Below are 27,287 nucleotides of genomic sequence, written 5' to 3' on the forward strand. Positions count from 1 at the left end.
AGAATGCCCATGATAAACAAGGAGAAGGGACAGAGGGGAAGGGAGAAAATCTCCAGCAGGCTCCACGCTGAGTACAGAGCTCCACACCCAGGCTCAATCCAGGACCCTGAGATCATGGCCTGAGCTGAAACCAAAAGTCAGGGCACTTAACTGACTGAGTCACCTAGGCCTCCCATGTTTAAATTGTTTTTAAAAAGAAAGGAGTTAAGGACCCTCCATCTCTCTCTCTCTCTCAGACTTTGTTCCAAAATGGACTAGAACATTCATCATGAATCTTTTCACTATTTTTAGTCCTTTTATTTCCACTATCATTATCACAGTCGAGTGGTAGTTATATTTTATAATTTTAGTTGATTATATACAAGCAGTAAGAAGAAAAGCAGCTGAATTTATAAAAGGCCAAAAGATTTCCTAATTCCAGTTGCAGGAACTTTTATATTTACAGCTAAAATTTTATTCTAGGTGTTTTAAGAAATGGACTAATTCAACCAATTATTCCGTTGAATCAAGGTTAAACAAACAAGACATAGCAAAGGCAGGACATTTGTTTCATTTTCCTCAAATTACTAGTTTTTCAACCTCCTAAAAGCATCATCTAAAGTTTCCCCTAAAATAATTAGTAAGCAGGGTTTTCCCCCCCATTTTTTAGTTTCAGTTTGTCTCTTAATTTTTTTTTTTTAAAGATTTTATTTATTTATTTGACAGAGAGAAATCACAAGTAGATGGAGAGGCAGGCAGAGAGAGAGAGAGGGAAGCAGGCTCCCTGCTGAGCAGAGAGCCCGATGCGGGACTCGATCCCAAAACCCTGAGATCATGACCTGAGCCGAAGGCAGCGACTTAACTCACTGAGCCACCCAGGCGTCCCTGTCTCTTAATTTTTTAAAAATTATTTTTTAGATACAAAGATATACATTCACTTAATTTCAAACAATTGAGAATAGCAACTACTTTTACATTTTTTATTCCTCCTGGACCCTTTTGCATGCTTATATCAATGTGTGTATCTGTATATGTAGACAATTTTTTCTGAAATGGAAATCAGTCTGCACAATTTGTTCCTTTATTTCTTATGTAACAGGTATTTTTAAAATTTAATTTTTATTTTCTCAAAGCTGTGCATATGTAGTTTTCTATATGTAGTTTAAAGACAAACAATTTAACTAGTGAAAGTTTTTTCTAAACCTTATGTAACCCATTCACATGAATGAAAAATCTCCCTTCTAGTCTGTCCCTGAGACACCCAAATCTACTCATAGGCAATGAATATTAGTTTTTATGCATCCTTCTTGCATATACAAATACACACATATAAACACACATATGTTTTGAAGATCTTTTTGCATCATTAAATAATGGGCTTTCTTCCTTTATTACATATTACAACATATACATATTCCACAATATAGATATGCCTTTATTTAATCAGTCACCGGATTTATTTAGTCAGATATTCAGAGTGTTTCCAGTTTTTGCTCTTTTAAATAATCTGCTATGAATAACTTTGAATATACATTTTTGACTTGGTGTGAGTAATTTGTGGAATAAATTCCTAGAAATGGAGTTAAGGGTCAAAAGTTTTACAAGTTAGGTTCTCTGGTAAGCAGACTCTGGGACAGAAATTTAGAATGCAGGATGTTTATTGGGGAGTAACCTTGGGTTTAAGACCTGTGGAAGGAAGAAGGAGAAAGTGGGATCAGGCAGAGAAAGTTGAGCTTTGAAGCACCTGAAACAGCTTCAGCCACCCTATAAGGAAGCTGTGGAGCTGATGACTTAGAATCAACTTGCATTGGGCGGCGATAGCTTGGCCTTTTTACCCCTCCTCCATCAGATACTGGATGTGGGCTGCCCCTTAAAGGCTTGACAGTTGGCTGAGACAACTCTGTTGGTGAGGCAGAACTTGAAGGGGCTGCCAGTGGAAGATTATCTACTGCAGAACTTCTAGCATTTGGGGCAGCAAGAACTTCCCAGAAGGGGAATACCAGGGTGTCCTACATCCATGTCCAACCCAAAATTATATCTACATTTTGTGACTTCAATAGCTTTTGCCAAAATGCCATACCAATTTATATGCCTGTTGAGAATGTTTGAGAATGCCTATTTACCTGTATTCCCTCATGCACAGAGTGTTAATCAAACTTCTGGATCTTTTCCAGTCTAATTGGTTGAAATGTGATACCTCAGTGTAGTTTTAATTTTCCTTACTTTTATTTGAGGGCAGTTGAACTTTTTAGAAGTTTAAGACTTAGCTGTCCTTTTTCTTTTTCCTTTGAATTGTCTGTTTTTAGCCTTCACACATTTTCCTATTGGGTTGTTTTCTTTCCTTTTTTTTTTTTTTAAGTGATGTGTAGGGACTCATTGTTAGGGAAACTAGCCATACTCTCACCACGTACATTTCCAGTAAAACCGTATGGTAATAGTTGGTTAAATCAACATTTTGGGTTTAGGTGATTATGACTACAGAAACATTGTTCACAACTGAGTCATGGGGACTACTATAATTCTCGTTCCTTTTTTATACCATTGCTGTTTTTCCCATAGTCAATACTTGGCTTATTTCTTAACTTTGCTTAGTTTTTTATGTGAGTGTTGAAGAAGGATAATTGGAAGGTAGAGAGCAGGGATAAGCAACATTCCTCCCTACCCCCCACCATACCCCCCAAAAGAAAACCACCCTTAAAAGGATTTTACACAACCCTGGAAGGAGCCCTCCACCCATGTGACAGATAGGGGACATGTGACAGATAGGGGACAAAAACCTGATTGGATGACAGGCACAGGGAGCATTAATCAGATTAAAACAGTCTGTCAACAAGCCTTTAAAAACCCTTAGAAACTCTGGGGGCAACCCCTTCAGGTCCCTTCCTTCTTTGGGAGCTTTTTACTATAGCTCAATAAACCTTGCTTTGCTGCCCACCACTCTGTCTGGTCTACCTCTTCATTCTTCCAAGCAGCATGGCCAAGAACCATGGGCACTGGTCATAGAAAAAATCCTGCAACACTGTCACTATTTCTTCTTTCAACACTTCAACAGATGGACCACTGTAGTTTGTGCTACCAACATTTCTTGCCCAAATTACTGGAATAATTGCCTCCTTAGGCAATCCATTTGTCTCCTTATTATCTCCCTGTTTCCACCCTTATCTGCCGAGTATTTTCTCAAACAGGCAACCTGAGTGATCTCTTTAAAACATAAGCCATTCCACCCCTACAATGGATTTCCATTTCCCTGGAAGAAACATCAGTTATTACAGTGATCTATAAGGCCCTGCATGACATATCCTTCACCTCTCATATCCTACCTCTCTGACCTTATTTCCTACTGCTACTCCAGCATCCACTCCTCTCACATTTCTCCACCCCCTTTGGCAGTTCTCTCTGCCTGGAAAGTTCTTCTGCCAAATAGCCATATGACTAATTTCCTAATTCCCTTCAGGTCTTGGCTGAAATGTCACTTTACAGTGAAGTCTATCCTCTCTATCCTATTTTAAATTGTAATACACACCCTCCCCTCCCACCACCTATAGCAATTTTAATCCTTCTTATCCAGCTTTACTTTTTCTTTTTTCATAGATACTATCGCCTTCTAATATAGAATTTATTTATTAGGTTTATTATCTTACTCCTTATGCTACAATGAAAGCTCAATGAGAATAGTGTTTGTGGCTGACAGTGGTCACTAAAATATTTATTATGAATGAATATATTTTCCCTTAAAATGTTCAAACTTATCATAAAAACTATTATTTCCAATTTTTGTGCTTCTTGGAACCCCCCCATCTCTATCATTTGTTTTCTTGTCTTCCTATATAGCTGTCAACTACAAACCTGCCTTCATTATCAATTTGAGTATTGTCTTCACCTTTCTCCTATGATAGATCCACTAGTACCTAGACCCTTTGTCTTTCTTGTTTTTCTTCCTCTTTTCAATAGTGTTTCTTTTTTTTTTTTAGTTTATTCTTCCCTTTTGGAGGCAGTCTCCTAAGAAAGAATGCAAAGTTTCTGGGATTTTATATGTCTGAAATTGTCTTTAGTCCAGCTGTATGCTTAATTGATAGTATGATTAGGTATAAAACTCTAGAGTAGAAATAATTTTCCAGGGTGCCTGGCTGGCTCAATCAGTGGAGCATGGGAGTCTTAATCTCAAGGTTGTGAATTCAAACTCCATATTTGGTGTAGAGATAACTTAAAAATAAAATCTTTTTTAAAAATTTTTACTTATTTGAGAGAGAGAGGGCATGAGCAGCGGGAGGGGCAGAGGAGGAGGCAAAGAGATAATTTCAAGCAAACTCCATGCTGAGTGCAGATCCTAATGTAAGGCTCAGTCTCACGACCCTGAGATCATGACCCGAGCCAAAATTAAGTTAGACACTCAACTGACTGAGCCACCCAGGCACCCCTGTTTTGGACCTCTTAAAAATTTAATTTCTTGGCCATTCTGTAGGTCCTTTATCAGAGGACTTTCTGTCCTTTGGTTCTAAGAAAAATTCTTGATTTATTTGTTTGATAATTCCCTCCTATTTTCTCTCTTCTCTCTAGAATTTCTTCAGATATGGTAAAAGCACTCAGCAGATTGGTGTCTAAATTGTTATTTATTAGACATAATTTGCACAATAGTATGAAAAGAGAACTGAAAGAAACAACATATTCCAGGATTTAATAAAATTCTCAATCAAAAAGTAAAATTGGTAGGCTGCCACTACTTTTTTTTTAAGATTTTATTTATTATTTGACAGAGAGAGAAAAAGCAGAGGGAGCTGCAGAGAGGGGGAGAAGCAGTCTCCACCCCCCGAACAGGAAGCCCAATGTGGGATCCCAGGACCTGGGATCATGACCTGAGCCAAAGGCAGATACTTGACCAGCTGAGCCACCCAGGTGCCCCTAGGCTGCCACATTCTAAGAATAGCTGAACTAAAAGTGTCCCTAAGGCCAAACAGGGAGTTATCTCCCCTTTTAAGGATCTCCAAATATTCTAAAACCTAGAATAATTCCTGGAACATTATGGGAAATTGGTAAATATTAATGGAATATATAGAGGTCCTTTGCAAGTACTTGCACTTAAATACATTCATTAGATAATAGAAAACACTGCACACATACCCCAAGTAGCATTATCTCTGGTAAGTCCCTAATTTTTAATCCCTTAAAACATTTGAAATTAATAAGACCTAATATTTATAATTTTGTTACATTTATTTTTCTGTAAACCTGGAATCACAGTTCATTATCACTCTGGAGAAAATGGAGCTATTTTATTACATACAAAAATATCATTTTTGATATTTCAACATTTGAGCATCATTTTGGTATTTGACACTGATTGTCAACAACATAACGTTTTTTATTATATGCTGGATAGCTTCTTCTTTTTTTTTTTTTAAAGATTGTATTTATTTATTTGAGAGAGCTCATGCGTGTGCGTAAGTGAGGGAGGGGCAGAGGGAGAAGCAGACTTGCTGCTGAGCATGGAGCCTGATGTGGGACTCAATGTGGGGCTCGATCCCAGGACCCTGAGATCATGACCTGAGCCAGTGAGAAGCTTAACTGACAGAGCCTCCCAGGTGTTCCTTAAGTGCTGGATATCTTCTAAGGTACAAGGCTAAATAAAGTTAAGCCAAAAAAGTATAATGATACTTTTTTCCCCCCAAATTCAACTTCCTTTTATTATTCTTGATGGACATCATATAATGATAGCCAAAGCCAAATGACTACAATTTTAGTTTTTCTTTTAGGAAATCAAAACAAAAATACTCAAGGAATCCACAGCTTTCTCAACATGGTATAGAATGGTATGTGAGACACAGGGTAGGTGAATTTGGTCCAGGATCAGTTGGCTTTGGGCATGCCGAGTTTCATTGTTTCCATTTATTTTAGTTTTGCACTAAAAATAAAGCACAGCAAAGTTATAGCGTTGCTCCTAGTATGAAGAAAAATATTAATAAACAATGAACTATAGTTCTTTTAGTTCTTTAGTTCTTTTACTTTCTGTTTCTACTTCTGCCAATATACTTTACTAAACAGCATACAGAAACACAGGTCTTTAATATCTTACAACAACCATTAAGAGCTAAAACAAGTAGAAAAGTAGAATTTGAATTATGGGTAGAATTTTATCATAAAATTCATAAATAATTTTAGAAGGAAAGTTCTGCGTACATAATCACAGTATCCCCAAATGAGAGAATAACACTTACATAATGGATAGATGTAACTTCTAAGACCAAAAACACAAAGAAATTCTGATTGCTCACTAAGACCTAAAGCCATTCAATAGTTTTTATGTAAATGTGCATTCATATTAATTTTCAAATTAAAGTATGCATTCTAATTGTAAGCCATCCTGTTGAGCTATATAGTTTTTTAGTAAGTTATTTGTACTTGCTATAAACAATTGTGAGTTTAATCTAATGGGCGAAATTCTTGTATAAGTTTATCAATTTGAATCTATGGAGAAGCAGACACCAAGATTAGATGTTCAAGGGATTTACTGGAGGGAGTGCTTATGAAAGAGAAGGGTCAAGGGAGTAGGAGTAGACAGGGAGAGTGATACAAGTCTAACACCTATGACAGGAAAGAGGAAAGGAAGGATTAAGTGAAGAGGGCCTCAGACTGTAGAGCAGTTCTAAGAAAATCTGACCCAGGTTAATGGGAAGTCCCTGAACTAAAATTGAAATTGTAGGAATCCTGCTTCGTGCAACAACAGACAGTTCTTCTACCCTTTTGTGCTTTCATTGACTGGGAGAGGTTTAGGGGAAGCAAGGCCTGGCACTAATGCATTAGAGCCCAGAGTGTGTCCACTGTCAATCTACAGCATCTCTAGAAAGGAGATCTGAATGGGGCACCCCCATGACTACCACAGTCCACTTCTTATTCTGTCCTGATCCATCTCTCCATATATGTTCAGGAAGCAGATTTGCCATGGTTCCTACTGCCATTTTCCTAAGGGGAAGCTCAGAAGAGGAAGATTAATGGGATGAGCTATGGTCTCCCATCTCTGCCACAAAGGTAGTCTCTGGCCACAATGGATATTCATCATTTCCCTCCTTCACTATCCATTCTGTGTTTCTCTCACCTTCAGCTGTCAGCTTCCCTGTCATTGACATGAATCAGGTAAGTCTAGCATATTCAATGGAGTACTTAGCTAATTTTAGGAACATACATTCTGATAATATGTTTAGGGATGCGCAATGCGCAAAGTTCCTTCAAGAACTAGCCAACAACTCCTTACATGTCTAAAACTTTGGATCATGCCCTCTTAATTTCTATACAATTGTATTGATATTTGTGAGCAAAATAGACAGTGAATCATGGAGAATATTTTGTTGATTAGAACCGAATAGGCCATGGTGTTTTATTGGAAACAAGTTTTGACTGATTATTAGGTATTTATTCTTTTTCTATAGTGCTAATATTATATAATTTTTATTATTAGAAATTAAGTTTAGGGCACCTGAGTGGCCCAGTTGGCTGAGCACCTGACTCTTGATCTCAGCTCAGGTCATGATCTCAGGGTTGGGAGATCAGGCTCTGTGCTGGGCATGGAATCTGCTTGAGATTCCTCTCTCCCTTTCCCTTGCCCCTCCCCCACCTCTCCCTCTCTAAGAAAAAAATAAAATTAGTTTGCTGTATACAAATAGATTTTATTTGGGAGAAGGTAAACAACTAACATGCTGTAACTTTACAGAAGGAGTCACATCCTCTTGTGTTTTCATTGCTAATTCTCTTTAATAGGTCTGTGCATCTAAATTATTTACTCCCTCAGGCCACTTCCTTTAACTCTCTGAGTCTCAGTTCCTCAGCTATAAACTGTCATTTTATTTGTTATTACAACATGCAAATTAATTAGGAATAACAAAGTTTCAAAAAAACTATGAGAACTAACTGTTAATGCCAGTTAAGTACCTGAAATTTTTTGGCTCAAAACAAATATGCTATAATAGTTCTATTTTTAAGCATTTTAATTAGCCTTTCAACATATTTTTGTGCAGTCTGCATAAATGGCAGAAATTACTTTCAGGAAGATGAAACCCACAGTTTTTATTTAGCAATATAAAATATTTTATTTGTACTTTTGTGCAAATAATTTAAAAATTAGAAGTAACTGAAATTTCTAACACATTCCATGATTGTTTTAGAATCATTAATGTTTAAGACCATTAAAATCTATGCAAGATAAATTGTACAGTATTTCAAAGGTAACCAAATGGCTGAAAAGGCAAAGTTTTCCTTGGTAGGAGAATTCTAGGCAATAATTGCAGAAGAAATCATAGAATTTCATTTATTTTTTTGTTTTGTTTTTTAAGATTTTATTTATTTATTTATTTATTTATTTATTTGAGAGGGAATAAGAGCAAGAGAACATGAGAGGATGAGAGGAGGAAGGTCAGACGGAGAAGCAGACCTCCTGCCGAGTAGCAAGCCCCATGTGGGACCCAATCCCAGGACTCCAGGATCGTGACCCAAGCCGAAGGCTGTTGCTCAACCAACTGAGTCACCCAGGCACACTGTTTCTTAATTTTTTAAAGATTTTATTTATTTATTTGTCAGAGAGAGGGAGGGAGAGCAAGCACAGCAGGGGTATCAGAAGACAGAGGGAGAAGCAGGCTCCCTACTGATCAAAGACCACCCCCCCCCACCGCCCCGCAACATGGGATTTGTTCCCAGGACCCTTGGATCATGACCTGAGCCAGAGGTACACATTTAACGGACTGGGTCACCCAGGCATCCCAAAAATGATAGAATTTTAAAAATCACAGTTTTGCTACTCCTAATGAAATAATGTACCTAGGCAATGATTATAAATAGATGGTAAAACCATTAAGAGAAAGAATGGAGACCTTTATAACTGATCTACCTACCTGAAAACTGTTGAACCCACTGGTCAAAATCAGCATTGTTGAAAATGAGATCATCTTGCTATCTTGTTTAGGGTCATGGAACCAAAAAAGGACATTAGATAAACAAACAAACAAAAAAACCTAAGGAAATCTGAATAAACTATGAACTTCAGTTATTAACAAGGTACTGATACTTGTTCATTAACTACAACAGATATACTAAATTAATGAAAAATATTAGTAATTGGAGAAGCTGGGAGAATGGAGGTAGGGTAAATACAGGAACTCTGTACATACTATCTGATCTGTTTTTGTGTAAATCTAACAATTTCAAAAAGTAAAATCTACTAAAAAAATTAGATGATCAGAGATTAGTTCCTTGTGATTTAATGAAATAGGAGTTTCATTGGACCAACTACAAAATATTCCTGCAAACCTGAAATCTAATCAAGCATCTAGATTAAATTACTAGTTTATAGGAAATGTGGGGAGTAGGTAACTATGTTAAACAATACCACAGGGATGCAATCAACCAAATCCAGATTTTACAAATGACTCTGTTTCTTAAAGAAATAAAGGCCATGGGGGATCCAGGATAGCTCACTCAGTTAAGCATCCAACTCTGGGTTTTGGCTCGTGTCATGATCTCAGGGTCGCAGGATCAAGCCCTGAATGGGGCTTGCTGGTCATCAGGGAGTCTGCTTGAGATTCTCTCTCTCCCCCTCTCCCTCTCCTTGCTCATGTTCTCTCTGTCTCTCTTTAAAATAAATAAATAGAATCAAAATGAATGAATGAGTGGCATAAAAAATTGGTAGAGGAGAAACTCTAATAAACTAAAGATTTAAGAGATGTGTTAACCAAATACAATGTGTTGAGCCTGCTGAATCCTGATTTGAAGAAATTGACTGTGAAACGATATTTGGGAAAATCTGAACATGGATGAGAGATAAAATAATATTAATGAATTATTATTAATTTGTTAGGTGTGACAATGGCATTATGGTTACAAGTGTTTCATTTTTTTTGTTTGTTTTTAGTCTTTATCTGTTAGAGAGATACAGATCTGAAATGCATCAGTTTAATTTGAAAAAAATGGGAAATTTTCATATTTTCCATATGGAAAAAGATAAAATTAGATCCTACCTCACCACATGTACAAAAATAAATTCCAACTAGGTTAAAGACATTAAAGGTTGGGGCACATGGATGGCCCTGTTGGTTGAGCATCCAACTCTTGATTTCAGCTCAGGTCATGATCTCAGGGTCATGAGATTAAGCCCCACATCAGACTCTAAGCTCAGTGGGGAGTCTGCTTGAGATTCTCTCTCTCCCTCTCCCCCTGTCCTTCCCCCTACTCATGTGCATGTGCACGCACACTTTCTCTCTTTCAAAATAAATAAATTTTTTTGAAGATTTTATTTATTTATTTGACAGATACAGATCACAGTAGGCAGAGAGGCAGAGAGGAGGAAGCAGGCTCCCAGCTGAGCAGAGAGCCCAACGCGGGGCTCAATCCCAGGACCCTGGGATCATGACTGGAGCCAAAGGCAGAGGCTTTAACCCACTGAGCCACCCAGGCGCCCCCAAAATAAATCTTAAAAATAAATAATATATAAATAAATCTTTACTTAAAAAAGAAAAAACTAAAAGGTAAAACTTTTATCCTGCAAAAATTATTATAAGCTGCATGAAAAGACAAGCCATTTCTATGTAGATACCCTAGAGAAAACTGAGCATATATGCACTGAAGCATTTTTCATAATAGCAAAAATTGGAAATAAGATCCACAAGTAGAAGAATATAACCTGTGCAATTTATTCATACTATAGAAATCTATATAGCACCAAATATAACAACATAGATACATCTCTAATATATATGTTAAAAAATTAAATTTCAAAAGGTGATATAAATTATTAAGCCAGTTGCTTAAGTTTAAAAGCACAAAAAATACTAGGCTATTGATAGATCTATGTAAGATAGAAGTACAAAAACAAACATACATACTGTAACTGAACCAACATGAGTTCACTCCTCCATGAGTCAGAAACTGTACCGGGTTGAGCTGTTGCACAAAGAAAACTTTTATTTGCAGCACATAAGAAGCCAGGACTGCTGGAGAGAGCATGAATGGGTAACTTCTGTTTGGAGTTTGGATGGATATTTAGATAAGGAAGCCTTGTCCTGGCATGTAGAGGCAGGCATACAGTCACACATGCCCCTTAAGGAAACACGCCTATATGTACATTGTATGTTATGGAAATGAAGCTGATACTTCTCCTTGGGTGGGGATTTTAGTAAGATAATGAGATAAAGGCAATTGCCAGTCATTCCAGGGGTCACTCCATCGTCCATCTGCACAGGCATGAGTCAGGGGTTTAGCTCCAACGGCCTGGGTGTTCTGAGCCAAGTGGAGGTCAGTTCAGGGCGGTTACCATCACCTGATGGGTGGTTTCGGGTTTCATTTGCCTGAGTTAAGAGGTAAGCCTGAAAGACTTTAGGGAAAATATAAGACAAGGGTTAGTGAATACAAGCAGGTGGCTGATGCAAAGGCAGTGCTTGAAATTATCTAGAGCTTTTTATTAAAAAAAAAAAAAAAAAGCAAATAAAGTAAAATCTGCATGGTAAGTATATAGATGTCTGTTGTATAATTTTCTGTATGTTTGATATATTTCATAATGTAAAAAAAAAAATTAAGAAAAAATGCCTGAAATAAAAATGAAAAAAGAACACATACATGAATATTTTTCCATAAATCTGATTGACATACTTAGTAAGATGACCCTGAGATATGATCCAGAATCATAAAGGGTCTAGAATAATTCTTATGGACTAGGGCTTCCCATGCCCACCCCCATCTTTTCCAGGATAGCTTCTCAATTCTAATGACTTTGGATTCATGGGGTTGGGCCCAGTATTCATATTATCACATACCATTATGCATTCCTCTCTAAATTCAGTAGAAAATTACTAACTGCTCACCACGTGCAAAATACTGTACTATGGTTCCAACCTCTGCAAAACTCAATTTCTTTCTAAGCTAAATAATATTAACAAATATTAACTAGAAGTTGAACTAAATGAGTGTGGATCTCACTCAGCACACTTGGATACACAAGAAATAATACACTAGGTTTTTCTTTTATTAAATAAATTAAAGTCATAGCTCAATTAGGAAAGGTAGTTAGAAATTCGTCTCATTTTCTGCTGGTGCCCCTCCCATATTACCTCAGTAGCCACCTTGATAATGCACCCTTTATTGACTGCCTTCCTTTTCCTATCTTACTTCCCCATTCCCCTGCCCTTCTAAATAAACTACTTGCATTTGAATCTCCTTAGGTATGCTTATAGGGGAACCCCAATGATGACAATGAAGCATTAGGGCATCCTTACCTCAATACAACCTCTTTGTTCGTGAGTATAAAAGTTGTTTAAGCACAATGGACTGAACTACCGTCCTTTGTAGCATGGTAAACTTAGCTTCCTCCTGTATAATTGTTTGCTCTAAAATGAGACTGATTTGACTTCCTTTACCAAGTAATTAATTGTACTGCAATTTTGATGACATGTTTTCAAGAATATACACAGTGTAAATGCTTAGAAGTACAGATACCAACAAGATGTTACAGTAATGACTCATGGGTCAGAGGTAGTCATGAAACTCTGATACACCTTATAAGTGTGTTATACTTCGCTGGGGTTGAACTTCCACCTAGAGGCTTGGGAAATCTATCAGACTTCAGGATACGAGTCAGATTATATCAGAAGGAAGTTTCTTAAAAATAAAAGGAATAACAAACATTAGGTCCTCTGGCACCTTCTATGTGAGAGGGTTCTCCTTCCAATTCAACAGGTGGTGTGGCTCCTCCTCATCACCCCATTTTGTTTTCCCAGACTGTCTTCTCAATTCAAATGACTTTGGTTCGTGGGGATGGGCTCAGTATTAGCATCAGTATCTATCATTACACATTCCTCTCTCAGTTCAATAGAAACTTACTAAGTGTTCACTATGTGTACAATACTGTGCTAGGATCCAAGCCTCTTCAAAACTTAACTTCCTTCTAAGCTAAAGCTTTTAATCTGTTAATGTTAACTATATACATGTGGGGACTCCCATCTTTGAATGTCCTATGTCTCCATAAGTATGATAAATATTTCTCTTTCAAGGGACTATTACTACTTGACCAAAGACTGGCAGACCCCCTCCTTTTGTCTCCCTGCTTTCCACCTTTATGCTGTAGGCAGGAAGAGTCCACTTCTTTAAGTTTCTCAGTGAGGAGTAAAGAACATAACCCCACAGCCCTAGGTAAGGCTTTCTTCTGAGTAGCAGCAAAGTACAGCCACACACCTGGGAAGCCACTTTCCTGTCTCCTGAATCAGTTAAGCAATGGAGAATTGGAGCTCAAAATACTTGTTCTAGCTAAGTGGTATTTTAAAAATAGTACTATGCCATGTTTTAATTTTTTAATTATGTAAGTAATGTTCGCACATGACTAAACATTTTTAAACAGGACTGCAAGTTACAAAATAAAAATAAAGATACTTACATATCTTGACGTTTCCACTCTCACCATCTATTGGTTGCTAATTATGAAAGATAGAAAATTTAGCACTCTTAAATAATTTCTCACTTTACCTTATCCACTCTTCCCCTCCATTTTTGTTGTTTTCTTCTAGTAATTACCTTCATTTGCTTTTTTTTTTTTTTTAAGATTTTTAAAATTTATTTGAGGGGCGCCTGGGTGGCTCAGTGGGTTAAGCCGCTGCCTTCAGCTCGGGTCATGATCTCAGGGTCCTGGGATCGAGTCCCACATTGGGCTCTCTGCTCAGCAGGGGGCCTGCTTCCCTTCCTCTCTCTCTGCCTGCCTCTCTGCCTACTTGTGATCTCTCTCTGTCAAATAAATAAATAAAATCTTAAAAAATAAATAAATAAAATTTATTTGAAAGAGAGGGAGAACCCTCAAGTAGGGGGCAGGGCCAGGCGCAGAGGGAGAAGCAGACTCCCTGAGGAGCCCAACGTGGGGCTTGAGGACTTTGATATCATGACCTGGACTGAAGGCTGACACTTAACCGACTGAGCTACCCAGGTATGCCAGTAATTACCTTTAGAATCTTAAATGATATGCTTAGGCCTGTCTTTCTGAATCTATCAATTTTGGTTTGCTAAAGTATCAGTCTAAAGTATTCTAGGATTGTTACCAACTATAGAACAAGACAGGTGCACTACCTAGCATATTTAAAATACAGCCAATAATTCTCAGGGTGCCTGGGTGGCTCAGCTGGTTACGCATCTGACTATTTCAGTTCAGGTCATTATCTCCCAGTTGTGGGATCAAACTGAGCCCCATGTAGCCCAATGTTCAGCTCCAAGTCTGCTTGTCCCTCTCCCTCCCCCTCTGCTCCTCTTCCTCTTGCTCACATGCCGGCATACACTCATGCTCTCGCTCATAAATAAATAAATAAATAAACCACAGTCAATAACTCTTATAGTTAAAAACTGTTCGCATTCTTCAATTAATAGAGCATTTAGTATCAAACTAATCAAAAATTTTAAAATTAGATTTATAAATTTCTCGATTTTGAGAAAATTTAATATATTACAAGCCTTGTTATAAACTCAGACTATGGGGACGCCTGGGTGGCTCAGTTGGTTGGACGACTGCCTTCAGCTCAGGTCATGATCCCGGAGTTCCGGAATCGAGTCCCGCCTCAGGCTCCCTACTCCACGGGGAGTCTGCTTCTTTCTCTGACCTTCTCCTCACTCATGTTCTCTCTCACTGTCTCTCTCTCAAATAAATAAACAAAATATTTTAAAAAATAAATAAATAAAATAAACTCAGACTATGGAATATGACATATGAAATCTCATTTATCTGAAAATGAATAGAAAAATATTTACTTAAGTCTTTTTTATCTTTTTGTACCTCTTTAACAATTCACTTTTATTAGAATTATTGTAATCCAGTTAGGTCGAATCCCTCTTTATAATAAGTGGTTTTTATTGTAGTTTCAAAATAAGAAGTTAGAGTAATAACATCTACAACTTTAATTACAAAGAGTACACAGTCCAGTTTATTCCATGTCAGGCACATTTGCTGAGCTCTTTGTCATATGCTAACCATAAAAAGTACCAATTTAGATCTTCTGAGATAACATCTAATCTAAGATCAAGCAATAGAAATACAAAGTGACTGTATAAGAAGCATCCCCAGTTATTTCATGTTCTTTTATCTCTTTTGGGAGAGAGTTAGGGGAAACAAGATTAGCCCAAAAGAAAAATGAAAAACCTTTAACTCTCTAAATAGATAAAAATGCAAAATGGATATGTTAGGTGCAGAAAATTATTACATCTTTGCAACAGGTCAAAAAATGGGGTGCCTGGGTGGCTCAGTCAATTGAGCATCTGACTCTTGGTTTTGGTTCACATCATGATCTCCGGGTTGGGTCATGAAATTTAGCCCCAAATAGGGCTCCAGGCGCAGTGTGGAGTCTGCTTGAGATTCTCTCCCCTTCCCTATCACTCCCCATCTGCCTATCTTCCTTCCCCTCTGCACTTCTCCCCATGCTCTCTCTCTCTCTAAAATAAATAAACAAAATCTTTTAAAAAATGTCCTCAGTAAGATTAGATAAAAGGAGATAAGAAAAATCAGATATGACTAATCCTCAGACAGTGTCTAGCATACTGGTTAAACTAGAAACAATATTCTAGAAAGAAAATACTTTTAACTGGAATGGAGTACATACAGCAACCTTAAATTCTTATTTTGCTCGGAATTATATTTAGGAAGAAGGAAGTCTTAATACTATATCCTGAAAACTTCAGATCTCGTGTGGTTGCCTATAAAAACATATATTGCTGTGTAAGCATCAATATGCCACCAACTGTTAGTTCTCTAAAAATAAAGTTCGGTCTTAACCTACAAAGATTTTATATATTAGTATTACTGGAGGCTGAAGAACCCACCTGAATCCTGTCAAGAATGTTGGCAGGCAGTATGCCAAGGTGAAGGCATTCTGAGCTGACATTTAAAGAACTACTTTATTATCTCAGCTAGTTTTCACCTCTCTGAGCCTTAGTTACCTCATCTGATAATGGGGATAATAATATCCTTTATCTCTACTTCCCTGGGAAGTTTTGAGGGTCAGGATGAGATTATGTATCTGAAAATGCATTGTAATCTCTAAAACACTGAACAAGTATTTATTATTCCCTCAATAAATATTCATTGAGAATCTGATATAAGAACAATATGTTAAGTAAAATGATAGCAGAAGAAAGGAAATGGATCTTGCCCTCAAGAAGAAAGCGACACCCTGCAGCAACAGTAACAAACAGTTAGGGGGAGGGAGAAGGGGAGGAGTGTTGGGGAAGATGGACAAGAGGAAGTGGAGGTTGAAGGAGGAAGAAACATTGACCACCATATTTTATCTTTTTGTTCAGAGCCGTGATCCTTGATCATGTCTTTTGGCCTTCAATATAGGAGTCCACAAAGAGGACCTAACTTTTTAATGTTCTTGTCTATACTTACATAGTAATCAAAGTTAATATTTAAACAGAGTTAAATATATAAATTATCTCATTCAGTCCTCACAAAACCATGCAAGGCAAGTATTATCAATCTTTTACAGATGAGGGAATCAAAGCTCAGCAAGTTTTAAGTTATTGGGCCCAAGTCCCATTGCCTATGGATGACCAACCAAGATCTCCAACTCCAGGTTTAGTGCTTTGAATTTCCATTTATTGAACCAATTGCTTCTAACACCTCTTAGCCTTCCATAAAAATACTATTCCTATTTCCTACCTTAAAATTAACAGCTATATAATAGCCAAAGCTACCTTGAACAAGAACAAAACTGGAGGGGCGCCTGGGTGGCTCAGTGGGCTAAGCTTCTGCCTTTGGCTCAGGTCATGATCTCAGGCTCCTGGGATCGAGCCCCACATTGGGCTCTCTGCTTAGCAGGGAGCCTGCTTCCCCCTATCTCTGCCTGCCTTTCTGCCTACTTGCAATCTCTTTCTCTCTGTCAAATAAATAAATAAAATCTTTAAAAAGAAAAAAAAAAGAACAAAACTGTATGCATTAAGCCCCCTGATTTCAAATCATACTGCAAAACTACAGTAATCGAAAAGGTATGGTATTGACATATAGCTCAATGGCATAGAATAATTATATAGGACCCTGAAATGAACCAAAACCAAGTCAATTAATTTATGAGAAAGGAGCCATGAATACACACTGGGGAAAGGACAGTCTCTTCAGTAAATGGTGTTGGAAAAACTGGACAGCCACATGCAAAAGAATGAACCTGGGCCACTCTCTCATTTATACACAAAAAGTAATGCAAAATGGATTAAAGATTTGAATATAACACCTAAAACCATAAAACCCCTAGAAGAAAACATTGGTGGTGATCACCTTGACATCAGTCTTGACAATGATTTTTTTGAATTTGACAACAAAAGTAAAAATAAACAAGTGGGATGACGCACTACAAAGTTTCTGTACAGCAAAGGAAACCGTCCACAAAATGAAAAGGCAACCTGTTGAATGTGAAGAAATATTTGCAAATTGTTTATCTAATAAGGAATTATAATCTAAAATATACGAAGAACTCATAAAGCATGATAGCAAAAAAATCTTATTAAAAAATGTGCAGAAGATCTGAATAGACATTTTTCCAAAGAAGACATAGAGATGGCCATCAGGTACTTGAAAAGGTGCTCAATATCACTCATCATCAGGAAAATTAAAGTCAAAACCACAATGAGCTATCACCTCACACCTATTAGAATGGCCAGTATCAAAAAGACAAGAAATAACTAGTGTTGGTGAGGATGCGGAGAAAAGAGAATCCTCATGCACTGTTGGTGGGAATGTAAATTGGTGCAGCCAATTATGGAAAACAGTATGGAGATTCTCAGAAAATTAAAAATAGAACTACCAAATGATCCAGCAATTTCTCCATTTGGGTATTTATCTAAAGAAAACAAAAACACTAACTCAAAAGAATAGATGCGCCTTCACTTTATCAGCATTATTTCACATAGTCAAGATATAGAAACAATTTAAGTGTCCTTTGATGGAAGAATGGATAAAGATGTAGTATAGATTATTAGTCATAAAAAAGAATGAAATATTGCCTTTGTGACAGCATGGGTACGTCATCAAGCGTCTGCCTTTGGCTCAGGTCATGATCTCAGGGTCCTGGGATCCAGACCCACGTTGGGCTCCCTGCTCAGCAGAAAGCTGGCTTCTCCCTATCCCACTGCTTGTTTTCCTTTTCTTGCTGTCTCTCTGTCAAATAAATAAATAAAATCTTTAAAAATAAATAAAATCTTTAAAAATAAATAAAGTCTTAAAAAAAAAAAAAAAGCTGCCTCGTGGCTGCAGGGAGAGGCTCAGGCACAAGCCCTGGGATCTGGGGGACGCCAGAGGGGCCCCTCAAGGGGTACTGGGCTCCAGAAGCTCCTGGTCATGCTTGAGAGGGAGCCTTTCGAAGAGCTACTCTCCTGGGACAGGCCAGCCTGCGGAGGTTAGTCAGGTGGTCGCTTATTTTTTGGATGAGTTTCACCTTGTCTAGAAGTAGTTCTCCGGGAAGTCACAGAGATGCGGGTCTGCACAGGAAGAACCAGAGCAGATCCAAAAGGCCTGATTCAGGCTCTTTTCCAGAACCAGGGCAGCTGCCCTGGCATCCAGGGCTTTCCCCCCCACTCATCTGGGGACTGCTTCTGTACTTTCTGAAGAAGATGAGGCCTCCGCACAGATTTTGCATTTTTAAGAGACACTTAGCACCCTCAGGCTTCTCTTTAGCCAACTGGTAGAAGAAGTGGCCCACATCTTCCAGAGCCACATCATCAAGGTCAAATGGAAGCCGAGAGAGGTTGGTGTAGGAGGCCTGCAGATGCATGTAGACTAGGCAGTTGATGGCAGCCTCTACCTTGCTGGAATAATTCTGATGGATCTAGTTGCTCATGGTTGACTGGTAATAAGGAACTAAACTCAGAATAGGGTGTTGGTCGGTCCAAGAGGCAGAGGATGGCCAAGAAGGTGGCTCTGAAAATTAACACTGGGAAAAAAGGTTAGAGGGTGGTCAGAGGCTGGTAGAAGGGACAACCCCGGGTCTTCTCTGTCCAAACACTGTTGAAACAAGAGACAGATTCACAGAACCACTGGGCATATTGCCTCACTTATATGTAGAATCTTTAAAAACATAATAATCCCATAGATTATAGGTTGCCAGAGAAAGGGGGTAAAAGATGGGTGAATTGGGTGAAGGAAGTCAAAAGATACAAACTACAAATTATAAAGTAAGTCAGTCATGAGGATGTAATGGACAGCATGGCAACTATAGTTAATAATACTATGTTACATATTTAAAAATTGCTAAGTCAATTTTAAAAGTTCTTTTGTCAAGAAAAAGAATTCTGTAACTATATGTGATGACAGATATTAATTAGATTTATTGTGGTGGTTACTTTGAAATATATACAAATATCAAATCATTATGTCATATACCTGCAACTAAGATAATATATGTCAGTTATACCTTAATTTAAAAAAAAGACATGAATGGGTTCCTGGCTGGCTCAGTAGGTTAAAATGTCTGACCCTTACTTTCAGTGCAGGTCATGGTCTTGGGGTCATGAGATCGAGCCCCACATCAGGCTCAGCACAGAGTCTACCTGAGATTCTCTCTCTCCCCCATTGCTTCTCCCCCTACCCATACGCACACATGTCCTCTAGCTCTCAAATAAACAGATTAATCTTCTTTTAAAAAAAGACATGAATGGAGAAATTGAGGTATATTTGTATAAGGACAAACTATTAAGTAATAAAAAAGAGTTACTGATCATAAAACAAAATAGTTGAATCTCAGAAAAATTCTGCAGAATTAAAAGGCAGGTAAGGAGCCCCTCGATGGTTCAGTTTGTTAAGTGTCTGCCTTTGGCTCAGGTCATGATCCTGGAGCCCTGGGATCAAGCCTCACTTTGGGCTCCCTTCTTAGCGGGGAGTCTACTCCTCCCTCTCCCTCTGTTCCTCTCCCTGTTTATGCTTGCTCTCTCTCTCAAATAAATAAAATCTTTAAAAAAAAAAAACTCTTCTTAAAAAAAAGAAAAAAGATAGGCAAAAGAATATATAGCTTGATCTATTTATTTAAAATTCTAGAAAATGCAGGGCACCTGGGTGACTCAGAGGTTTTACTCTGCCTTCAGCTCAGGTCATAGTCCCAGGGTCCTGAGATCGAGCCCCACCTCCGGCTCTCTGCTCAGCAGAGAACCTGCTTCCTCCTCTCTCTCTCTCTCTGCCTACTTGTGATCTCTGTCAAATAAATAAATAAATAAATAAATAACCTCTTTAAAAAAGAAAGAATCTAGAAAATGCAAAGTGGCAGAAAGTAAATTAATAGTTTCCTGGGTGTATAGGTAGAGGAAGAAATTACAAAGAGGTACAAGAAACTTTTGGAGTGGATGGAAATGTTATTTTGATGGTGATGAATACATATATCAAAATTGACATATTACATATATCAATTTTTTATTTTAAAAATGAATCATTTGGCATATTGATAAATCAATAAAGCTGGGGGAGAGGTAATTAAAGAAAAATATTATTGTTTTAATTTCTTATAAATGGTCTGTGATTCTTTCAAAGAGCAGCTTGTTTTTCATAATTCAAGAGAGTTCACTTAATTAGGTCAGTTTTATAATTTCTCAATTTTGACCGTAAGTGGTTTTCACAATACTGACACCTTTATTTTTAAATCCGGACACTTTAAAAAGGCTGAGGAGAGTGTCATGATTCTTTCTCAGTAAGTGGCTCTATTAGGTGTCTCAAATGTCTTTGTTTGCAGGATTTCTTTCTTCCTTTCTTTCTTTCTTTCTCTCTCTCTCTCTCTCTCTCTCTCTCTCTTTCTTTCTTTCTTACTTAGCGTGGAGCCAAAAGCAGGGCTTGAACTTACAACCATGAGATCAGGGCCTGAGCTGAGATCAAAAGTTGGATGCTTAACTGACCGAGCCACTCAGGCGCCCCTAATTGCAGGCTTTCTAAGAGGAATAAACTACTCTTATTGTACCCAGCATTTTTATTAGGGCTACAAGAGACCATGAATTGCTCATAGACTATTTTAAAAGAAGAGAGTCTATTGTAAAGCTATGCTTAGACTAAAATTGGAACTGGATTTCAAACTGGAAAGTCATCAAGATCTGAAGCAACTCTAGGAATTAGCTACCCTTTCTGTCTTTCTTGCGGGTAACGTCTCTTTTTCTTTCACAGGAAACTTTTCTCTCTACATGTCCATTCTATTCTCCTCCTTCTACTCATTGTTTTATTTTTCTAAAATATCTTCAGTTTGCTCCTCCAGATCCACTTTTTATCCTTCACCCCTGGGCTCTCTTTCCTGGAAGCCTGACCTGCATAGAATGAGGTCGGTCTGTTTAGTCTCCTAGTTCCCTCCTTACAAGGTCGCTTTAGGCACACTGTCCCTCAACCAAAGATCACTGCTCCTCTCAAAGTGACTTGTTCGATACAACTGTCCCCCGCCAACCTGTTCTTTCCCCTGTCCCTTCAGGTCTAGGGGTGGCAATAGCTCCCTTGCTAGCCAGATTAGGTTCCTCTACTGTCCCTATAGCTCCCTTACACCCTGCCCACATATTTCCAATTAGTTCCTTTGTAGATAAACTCAGCTCAACTTATCATTTGCATGTCTTTTGTTTCCTGTTAGAACCCTGAGTTACATATTTGTTTATCTTGTTTTTTGTGTTTTATTTCACAGTTTCTGTTTTGGTTTGCCATGATCCACCAAGGCTCCTTTCTCTACCCTTCCCCAACATTCTCTGTATTCGCAAATTCCAATATCTACGTGAGAAAATCTCAGGCAAGTGGCTTACTTTGTTTTTGCAAGCCAGGCTGTGTGGAAGGTCGCAGGCTAGCTGAAGGGCTGACAGCTCTTAGGACAGTTGCCTGTCTCTGGGCCACACATTTGGGCAGGGGAAGTATGCAAGAGAAAAAGAGCATAGTACAAATTACACGGCCCTCAGAAACCATGAGTGAGGGGCACCTGGGTGGCTCAGTGGGTTAAGCCTCGGCCTTCAGCTCAGGTTGTGATCTCAGGGTCCTGGGATCGAGTCCCACATCAGGCTCCCTGCTCAGCTTCTCCCCACCTTTCTCTCTGCATGCCTCTCTGCCTACTTGTGATCTCTGTCAAATAAAAAAGTAAAATCTTAAAAAGAAAAAAAAGAAACCATGAGTGACATGCTCTCTCTTAGAAAGTACTTGGAGTATATGCAAGTATAGTATTTAACATAAAAAAACTTAAAGATGAATAAAATATTCTGGTTAGTCTTAACCATGCTGATATTTTGTAAGGTGCTTATACCTATCCTCCTATGGCCTTATCACAGTAGGTTTGCTTGTTCTCATCATTTATAATGACCCAGAGGAATCCAAGATGAGGTTGATTGAAATCATGCGTCTCAACAGGATAGCATAGGCAGCTGAAGTACCAGAAATAAATCAGGCTTTAAAGACAAGTAAGCTTGGATCAAACCCTAAAGTTACAACTTATTTGTTTTATTACTCTAAAATTCCATTTCCTCATCTATAAAATAAGTGTAATTATATCTACCTTATGGAGCTGTTACAGAGATTAATGAGAATATTCCTAAAGCATAAAACAGTAAATACTCAGTAAATTGTAGTTATTATGATCTCATATGCTTATTTTAATTAAACATTCACAGCAAAAGTTTTGGCTTAATTTAGAATCATTTTTAAAAGGAGGGGAGAAGAAAAAACGAAAGCAGATTATTATCCTTTCCCCATCTTTCCCTAATTAGCTGCAGGTACCTAAGATCTGGCTGTTGTGAGTTCAGTCATACCACATTCTGGAGTCAGTCCATACCATCCTTTTTTTTTTTTTTTTAAAGATTTTATTTATTTATTTGACAGACAGAGATCACAAGTAGGCAGAGAGGCAGGCAGAGAGAGAGAGAGAGAGAGAGAGAAAGAGGGAAGCAGGCTTCCTGCGGAGCAGAGAGCCCGATGCGGGGCTCGATCCCAGGACCCTGAGATCATGACCCGAGCCGAAGGCAGCAGCCCAAACCACTGAGCCATCCAGGCGCCCCAGTCCATACCATCCTTAACGGTATACTAGAAACATCATTTCCACCGGCAAAGGAGTCTGAAATCAATCTTACTCCGAAAAACATATCCTCTATACCTACTGCATGCCTTTTCCTCAGCTCTCAATTGTTTTGACCAGTTTGTAGAATTTTCACTTTGATTCATGATTTGCATCATTTCCTCCCTTTGGAACAGAATCCTAACTTGAACCCTAGCCTGGCTGTCTGGGGCCCCCCAAAATCTGCTTAGTCCGGCAGCTGGCAGTTTCTTCTCTTGGGAGCCGATCCAACCTTTGCATCCCCAGCCGACTGCTAGGGACCTATTTCAAACTGGAAAGACCCTACTCACCCTTCTTGTACTCTTATCTGACCCCAGCCAGTTTGGCAACTAGGTTTCCTATCAGGTCGCTGGCGCCCTGGAGCACTGTGCTGGGAAGTACCCTGCGGCCTTTTCTGGGTGAAGTAATTGACAGAGAAAGTCTCTTGCCTTCAGGGCAAGGTTGGGAAATGTGGATGGTGGTGGCATGTATGCCATGCATTTGCCAGCCCTGGCTTAAAGATTCCTGCTGCTTGATCCCCACACAAGATTAGAGTCCTTTTGCATTCATGCCAACCATCAAGCCGGAGTTTTTCTGATGCTCTTCAACCTTTGTGATTTAGATGGACTTTACCCTCACAGAAGTGCCCTTTCCAGCAACGAGGTGGCCCTGACTGCCAGTTGTTTTTCTCAAGGGCAGGGTAGCGACTTTACATAACTTCTCCCTTTTAGACCTAGGCTGGTGTAACAGTGTCTCACTGTTATAAGCCCTGGATTACTTTGCTATCATTTGTGGTTCCTCTACACTCCACCTACACCTTTATAAATGGTCTCCCCTCGACTTATCCTATTTTGAGCGTGCCATCTGTTTCCTGTCGGTACCCTGACTAATACAAGTACTTACTATGTACCAGGCACGGAGGATACAACAGTAAACAAAAAGATGAAAATTCCTGCTTTCTGGAGATTACATTCTAGCTAGCCTCAAAGTGTCTTACAGGCAAGCCTGCCTAAGTTATAGCCTTGCTGGTCTGAAGTTTATACGCCTGTCTTGTCATTAGTCACAATTAAGCAAATGCACACCTGTGCCTGCATGCGTATTTTTGTGTAAACCCCTAAAATAAGGACCTCGGAAAATCCTAAGGATAACTGATGAGGGAGCAGAAGGCCTGCTGAGGACAAAGCACAAGCTGATACCAAGCAACCTTCCCCACCCCACTGCTGGGTGGGATATGTGTGACATTCCTCCAGGAAACTTCCAACTATCTTTTTTTTTAAGATGTTATTTATTTGACAGAGAGAGAGATAGGCAGAGGGAGAGGGAGAAGCGCGAAGCAGGTTCCCCACTAGAGCCTGATGCGGGACTCGATTCTGGGATCCTGGGATCATGACCTTAGCCAAAGCCAGATGCTTAAGGACTGAGCCACCCAAGCACCCCTTCTGCCAACTATCTTAATGTTAATGTTGTGCTAGAGGGAAAAACAACCTCAGCTTGATAGTAGCAAGGCCTCTAGTATCCTAAGGGTCTTCTTTTAGTATATGAAAGTCCTCTTGGACACCTCCATTTTTCCTTATTTCCCCCAACCCCATAGTATATAATCAGCCATCCCTCAAAACCTCAGCACAGCAGCTCTTTCTGCCAATGGGTCCTATCCCTGCGTTTTAATAAAACCACCTGCTGGGGGCACTTGGATGGCTCAATCGTTAGGCATCTAATGACTAACCCAGGATCCTGGGATTGAGCCCCCCATCAGGCTCCCTGCTCAGCAGGAGGCCTGCTTCTCCCTCTTCTACTCCCTCTGGTGTGTCCCCTTTCTCTCTGTCAAATAAATAAATAACATCTTAAAAAATATATATGAATAAAACCATCTATTTGCACCAAAGAGGTCGGCTGCAGACCTCACCAGCCTTTGGAAACTGCATCAGTGGCGACTCTCAGATTTCCTGAAATCTCTCATGTGTTGCCTTCATTTATTCAACAAATATTTATTAAGAGACTAAATGCTCAATATATTTTCATTGCCTTACTGTGTTCTAGGTATCATACTATAAGCTGGGACGGTAGGAAAAAGAAGGGTACAAAGATGACTAGGATAGGCTGTGCGAGAAATAGACTTGTAACAATCATCACACAATGTAAAAAGGCTGTAATAGAGGTTTGTGAGAGGTGATGTGAGAGTATAGAGAAGAGAATGACTTCATCCATTTTGGGGATTGGGAGAGGCTCCTCTGAGCTTGGATGGACAAGTAAATACTTTTCCAGAAAGAGGAAAAGGGAAGGATGTTTAGGAAGAGAAAAGGAGTTATGAAAAGTTCTGAGCATGTGTCAGAAAATAGTTTTCTCTGCAAGGTAGAGTACCATGCTGGGGATGACGGCAAGGAATGGGCCAGGAAAAGGTATTCAGAGTCCAGATTTTTTTTTTAAGTGACTTTTTATCTATTTTTCTTTTTAAAGATTTTATTTATTTATTTGGGAGACAGAGATCACAAGTAGGCAGAGAGGCAGTCAGAGAGAGAGGGGGAAGCAGGCTCCCTGCGGAGCAGAGAGCCTGATGTGGGGCTCAATCCCAGGACCCTAGGATCATGACCTGAGGTGAAGGCAGAGGCTTTAACCCACTGAGCCACCCAGGTGCCCCACAGAGTACAGATTTTGAAGAAGGATTGTATTTGAAGAGTTTGAAGTTTATTCTAGCAAGTAACAGGGAACACTTCAAAGAATTTTAAACAGAAGAGTGAAAAAAATAAGATTATATTTTAGAAAGAAAATGGGGAAAGCAGTAGATATGGAAAAAGATGGAAAACATGGAGAACACATAGATTTTTATTGTTAACAGTATAGGAGAGAAATGACGAGGGCCTACATTAAAACCATGACAGTGAGAATGGACAGATAGGGAGTAAACGTCATCGATAATTAGGATGTGGAATCAAAAGGTTCAAATGATTTATTACATGTGGATAAAGATGGAAAGGGAAAAGACCAAAATGACACAAAATAGATGGAAGACTAGTCATTAAGTTAGCAAAACAGAAAGGGAAATTGAAATCTGTCTTGCCAAAAAAGAAACCAATAAGAAGAAAGCTGATTGTTGCAGAAACTAAAAAACATCAGTAACTGAAGTTACCGGGTGTGTTAGAAGCTGAGAAGTGAGCTGAAAACAGTAAGTTGATTGTGTAATATACAAAGATGGTTGGGCCCACAGGTCCCTTCTGTCCCCTGGCAGGGTCAGCGCAAGTATCCCTTCTCTAGCAACCTCCTGTTGAACTGAACTAGAAAGGCCTTGAGGTGAGAGATACTAGGCAAAGTAGAGAGCAGAATGAGACATAAAACTTAAAAAGGGGATTGAGTTTCCCAAATCCTGAGACTGCCCCTCAACTCCTGGAATGTTTGTACCCAGTCAGGGGAGAGGAGAGAAGGAAGAAGAAAAGAGATCCAGGCAATAGAAATCCAGTACAGAGGAATAGCTTAAAGAATCTCAAGGAAAATTGTGAAGGTAGGGATGCCTGGGTGGCTCAGTGGGTTAAATATCTGTCTTCGGCTCAGGTCATGATCCAAGGGTGCTGGGATCGAGTCCTACATCGGGCTCCTTGCTAAGTGGGGAGGCTGCTTCTCCCTCTGCCTCTGCTGCTCCCCCTGCTTGCTCTCTCTCTCTCCTTTCTCTCTCATAGTAAATAAATAAAATTTAAAAAGGAAAAGAAAAAAAAATGTGAAGATAAATCTTGGGTGACAATTGGCAGGCAACACCAAATCCAAACTGGAGCAGGGGAGAAGGTTCTAGAAGAAATGCCTCCAGGAGGGAAAAACAAACCAAAGCAGACACAGTGACTATACTGAAAGGATGAAAATGGCACTTTCTCCCTATGATCTTCCCCTCAAAAACATAACCCCACCCCCCGTAACCATTAGAAGGGTATCAGACAAATCCTGACTAAGTGACATTCTACAAAAATACTCAACCAGTACTCCTCAAAACTGTCGAGGTCATCAGAAACATGAATCTTTGAGAAACTGTCAAACTTAGGTGTAAGGAGACAGAACTGATGAATAGAATGTGGGCAGGGCACCTGGCTGGCTCAGTCAGTGGAATATATGACTCTTGATCTTGGAGTGTGAGTTCAAGCCTCATGTTGGGTGTAGAAATTTCTTAAAATAAAATCTTCAGGATGCCTGGGTGACTCAGCCAGCTAGGTATTTTCCTTCGGCTCAGGTCATGATCCCAGGGTCCTGGAACCAACTCCAGCATCAGACTCCTTGGTCATCGGGGCACCTTCTTCTCCCTCTGCCTGCTGCTCCCCC

General features: G+C 39.1%; 1 long non-coding RNA gene across 1 annotated transcript in view; it reads right to left on the reverse strand.

Annotated features, from left to right (window-relative positions):
- Positions 1-10,900: 10,900 nt before the first annotated feature.
- Positions 10,901-27,287, reverse strand: part of LOC116573698 — a 55,050-nt gene continuing 38,663 nt past the window's right edge. Inside the window, exons 2-3 of the long non-coding RNA XR_004278945.1 lie at positions 13,382-13,418; positions 10,901-11,329 (exon numbers count right to left, since the gene is read on the reverse strand). This is a non-coding gene — a long non-coding RNA (uncharacterized LOC116573698). The remainder of the gene's footprint in view (positions 11,330-13,381; positions 13,419-27,287) is intronic.

This window comes from Mustela erminea, chromosome 14 (assembly GCF_009829155.1).
Source record: "Mustela erminea isolate mMusErm1 chromosome 14, mMusErm1.Pri, whole genome shotgun sequence".
NCBI classification, from domain to species: domain Eukaryota; kingdom Metazoa; phylum Chordata; class Mammalia; order Carnivora; family Mustelidae; genus Mustela; species Mustela erminea.